This window comes from Atractosteus spatula (assembly GCF_055471065.1).
Source record: "Atractosteus spatula isolate fAtrSpa1 chromosome 10 unlocalized genomic scaffold, fAtrSpa1.hap1 SUPER_10_unloc_3, whole genome shotgun sequence".
Classification (NCBI taxonomy): domain Eukaryota; kingdom Metazoa; phylum Chordata; class Actinopteri; order Semionotiformes; family Lepisosteidae; genus Atractosteus; species Atractosteus spatula.
Window position 1 is genome coordinate 769,262 of NW_028296623.1, and position 4,808 is coordinate 774,069.

A 4,808-nucleotide genomic window follows, 5' to 3' on the forward strand; every position below is an offset into this window, starting at 1 on the left:
GGGCTCGTCCGGGAGTTGAACCCGGGACCTCTCGCACCCTAAGCAAGAATCATACCACTAGACCAACGAGCCACGGCAACATTGGCTATTTCAATCTGTCAGCGAGCTTGAGGATGGGGGAGAGGCGTCATTCGCTCGTCCAGTCAGACCTTCATCAATAAGTCAAGAAAGCCGCAATTACACGACTGCCTTGCAGACGAAGGGCAGTGAACTTTGCCTGGTAAGAGGGGAACAAGCGGCACTAGGTGACGCCGAGGCATAAGCCCCAGCAAGCGGGTTTGGCTTGTATGGTACAGCGCTTGCCTTGCATGTGGGAAGTAGCAGCATCAATTCCTGCGTCCTCTAGGCGTGTGCTTAGAGCTTGATGTGCTGAAAGGTGTCTTTTAGCCTGTGGTCACGCCTTTCATGGAAGGCATCGTGCAGCTGTCAAGCATTTCGCAGCCACGCCCCCTTTTCATCTTCTCTCTGGCTTAAGCGTCTCCGCCACTCTCTCTTGACATTTCATGTCAGCATGTCAGAAGTCCGAGTGACATTTTTAATGGCTGAGTGAGGGCACGATGCTGAAGCAGAGAGGCCACTTCAGCCAGAGAGACTTGTGCTAGGTGAGATCTGAAAGACGGACTCGCAACAGAAACAGACCAAAAATGTATCGGTGAGATCAAAAGGCAAATGCAACATTCAGCAGAGGGCGTCTAAAGATTAGGGAACGGGCGACTGAAATCCATGTGAGGCAAACTTTCCAGTGTCTGTACTGCAGCTGGGCTTGTTGGCGTAATTGGTAGTGCGTCAGTCTCATAACCTGAAGGTCGTGAGTTTGTTCCTCACATGGGGCAGGGTTGCTTCCTCTCTTACTCTTTTCAGACACTTGCGCCAACTGTTCGCTCATAACCACGTCTGGAATGCGTGACCTTTACACGGGCGAGAAGCAACGCCGCATCCCTTTCCTAAAGAACATTCACATTCAGAAATAAGTCAAGAAATTTGCCGTTACTTTCGCTCGCGCTGCTGTCGGCCTGCCCATGTTGCCAAAGAAAGATTCACTCGGCGTCAACATGACAGAACAGCGATCACTTGAAAACAATGTTCCACACTCCGTAAGCAAGAACTTCAGTGTTTGCAGTCACCCGATATGCCGATAGTCAAAGGAGCGCAAAACACGAAGCGTCAAAAGACAAGATGAGTTGATGGAAAGAGCGTTGAATTGATGAGCACAAAAGTTCAGCTCGTACAATAGGCAACGAAGGTCCCAGCGTCGTCATTGCACTTGAAAGGACTGCCTTGCAGACCAAGGGCAGTGGGCGGTGCCTGGCAAGAGGGGCAGAGGCGGTAAGACATGATGCCGAGAAGCATGAAGCAAGGGGGATTATCTCAAATGGTAGAGCGCTTGCTTAGCATGCGAGAGGTAGCGGGATCGATTCCCGCTTCCTCCAGGTCTGAGTTTGGAGCTCTGGGAGCCCGGTGCTCTCATTTAGCCTCTGCGACTTCTGATAGGTGCTCCTCCGTTGTGGAGAGAATGTCCTTCAGTTGTCAAGCGTTGAAGGGCCACACCTCCTTCCCAACCTCAGTCTGCACTGAGTGCGTCTCCAGCATTTTCTCGTCCAGTTTGTCAGCTTAGCAAGTGAGAAGTATATCCGAGTGAAAACAGTGCTGATAATACTCTCACAAATTGTTAGAAGACGTGCTTTTGATCATCGATTGCTTAACAATCACATTTGTTCGATTTGAGCCATCAAGCTCGTAGTTTTCCTTCAAATCTTGAAAGCTCTCAGTGAGAACATCATAGGCTGCAGGACGCCCCGTAACTTGAGTACTTCAACAGAAAGAAGAGCAGACAGCTCCACAAATATGCGAGGTGCAGAGAGCGCAAGGCGAGCCGCACACGTTTCTGTGGCTGAGAGAGGGCAGTTTTTGCTTCTGCATTTCCCAAGTAAGGACGCATGACAACAAGCGATCGCGGTGCTCATCTACGACATAGTGGTGATGAGTTTTCAGTACGTGTTCTTTTGAACGAGCAATGAGGTTGCCGCCTTGGACAGCTGACTGCACGCTCTCATTGTGCCACGTGATGAGAATTCGCCAGGCTCGTTCAGTCATTAGTCACATTCCATCATTTGCCATAAGCAGACGCTGCGAAGTGATGTGGATATCAGTTCCCAGTCTTGTGGAAGAGGAGGAAAAGAGCACACGAGGGCTCGTCCGGGAGTTGAACCCGGGACCTCTCGCACCCTAAGCGAGAATCATACCACTAGACCAACGAGCCACGGCAACATTGGCTATTTCAATCTGTCAGCGAGCTTGAGGATGGGGGAGAGGTGTCATTCGCTCGTCCAGTCAGACCTTCATCAATAAGTCAAGAAAGCCGCAATTACACGACTGCCTTGCAGACGAAGGGCAGTGAACTTTGCCTGGTAAGAGGGGAACAAGCGGCACTAGGTGACGCCGAGGCATAAGCCCCAGCAAGCGGGTTTGGCTTGTATGGAACAGCGCTTGCCTTGCATGTGGGAAGTAGCAGCATCAATTCCTGCGTCCTCTAGGCGTGTGCTTAGAGCTTGATGTGCTGAAAGGTGTCTTTTAGCCTGTGGTCACGCCTTTCATGGAGAGCATCGTGCAGCTGTCAAGCATTTCGCAGCCACGCCCCCTTTTCATCTTCTCTCTGGCTTAAGCGTCTCCGCCACTCTCTCTTGACATTTCATGTCAGCATGTCAGAAGTCCGAGTGACATTTTTAATGGCTGAGTGAGGGCACGATGCTGAAGCAGAGAGGCCACTTCAGCCAGAGAGACTTGTGCTAGGTGAGATCTGAAAGACGGACTCGCAACAGAAACAGACCAAAAATGTATCGGTGAGATCAAAAGGCAAATGCAACATTCAGCAGAGGGCGTCTAAAGATTAGGGAACGGGCGACTGAAATCCATGTGAGGCAAACTTTCCAGTGTCTGTTCTGCAGCTGGGCTTGTTGGCGTAATTGGTAGTGCGTCAGTCTCATAACCTGAAGGTCGTGAGTTTGTTCCTCCCATGGGGCAGGGTTGCTTCCTCTCTTACTCTTTTCAGACACTTGCGCCAACTGTTCGCTCATAACCACGTCTGGAATGCGTGACCTTTACACGGGCGAGAAGCAACGCCGCATCCCTTTCCTAAAGAACATTCACATTCAGAAATAAGTCAAGAAATTTGCCGTTACTTTCGCTCGCGCTGCTGTCGGCCTGCCCATGTTGCCAAAGAAAGATTCACTCGGCGTCAACATGACAGAACAGCGATCACTTGAAAACAATGTTCCACACTCCGTAAGCAAGAACTTCAGTGTTTGCAGTCACCCGATATGCCGATAGTCAAAGGAGCGCAAAACACGAAGCGTCAAAAGACAAGATGAGTTGATGGAAAGAGCGTTGAATTGATGAGCACAAAAGTTCAGCTCGTACAATAGGCAACGAAGGTCCCAGCGTCGTCATTGCACTTGAAAGGACTGCCTTGCAGACCAAGGGCAGTGGGCGGTGCCTGGCAAGAGGGGCAGAGGCGGTAAGACATGATGCCGAGAAGCATGACGCAAGGGGGATTATCTCAAATGGTAGAGCGCTCGCTTAGCATGCGAGAGGTAGCGGGATCGATTCCCGCATCCTCCAGGTCTGAGTTTGGAGCTCTGGGAGCCCGGTGCTCTCATTTAGCCTCTGCGACTTCTGCTAGGTGCTCCTCCGTTGTGGAGAGAATGTCCTTCAGTTGTCAAGCGTTGAAGGGCCACACCTCCTTCCCAACCTCAGTCTGCACTGAGTGCGTCTCCAGCATTTTCTCGTCCAGTTTGTCAGCTTAGCAAGTGAGAAGTATATCCGAGTGAAAACAGTGCTGATAATACTCTCACAAATTGTTAGAAGACATGCTTTTGATCATCGATTGCTTAACAATCACATTTGTTCGACTTGAGCCATCAAGCTCGTAGTTTTCCTTCAAATCTTGAAAGCTCTCAGTGAGAACATCATAGGCTGCAGGACGCCCCGTAACTTGAGTACTTCAACAGAAAGAAGAGCAGACAGCTCCACAAATATGCGAGGCGCAGAGAGCACAAGGCGAGCCGCACACGTTTCGGTGGCTGAGAGAGGGCAGTTTTTGCTTCTGCATTTCCCAAGTAAGAACGCATGACAACAAGCGATCGCGGTGCTCATCTACGACATAGTGGTGATGAGTTTTCAGTACGTGTTCTTTTGAACGAGCAATGAGGTTGCCGCCTTGGACAGCTGACTGCACGCTCTCATTGTGCCACGTGATGAGAATTCGCCAGGCTCGTTCAGTCATTAGTCACATTCCATCATTTGCCATAAGCAGACGCTGCGAAGTGATGTGGATATCAGTTCCCAGTCTTGTGGAAGAGGAGGAAAAGAGCACACGAGGGCTCGTCCGGGAGTTGAACCCGGGACCTCTCGCACCTAAGCGAGAATCATACCACTAGACCAACGAGCCACGGCAACATTGGCTAGTTCAATCTGTCAGCGAGCTTGAGGATGGGGGAGAGGCGTCATTCGCTCGCCCAGTCAGACCTTCATCAATAAGTCAAGAAAGCCGCAATTACACGACTGCCTTGCAGACGAAGGGCAGTGAACTTTGCCTGGTAAGAGGGGAACAAGCGGCACTAGGTGACGCCGAGGCATAAGCCCCAGCAAGCAGGTTTGGCTTGTATGGTACAGCGCTTGCCTTGCATGTGGGAAGTAGCAGCATCAATTCCTGCGTTCTCTAGGTGTGTGCTTAGAGCTTGATGTGCTGAAAGGTGTCTTTTAGCCTGTGGTCATGCCTTTCATGGAGAGCATCGTGCAGCTGTCAAGCA

General features: G+C 50.8%; 3 non-coding genes across 3 annotated transcripts; 1 reads left to right on the top strand and 2 right to left on the bottom strand.

The window, feature by feature from the left end:
• Positions 1–72, bottom strand: trnap-agg (transfer RNA proline (anticodon AGG)). Its single transcript has one exon. It is a non-coding gene; the product is annotated as a tRNA-Pro (tRNA).
• Positions 73–2,188: 2,116 nt separating this feature from the next.
• trnap-agg (transfer RNA proline (anticodon AGG)) lies at positions 2,189–2,260 on the bottom strand. The gene has a single exon. It is a non-coding gene; the product is annotated as a tRNA-Pro (tRNA).
• A 1,285-nt stretch (positions 2,261–3,545) lies between these two features.
• On the top strand, positions 3,546–3,618 carry trnaa-agc (transfer RNA alanine (anticodon AGC)). Its single transcript has one exon. It is a non-coding gene; the product is annotated as a tRNA-Ala (tRNA).
• The last annotated feature ends 1,190 nt before the right edge of the window (positions 3,619–4,808 follow it).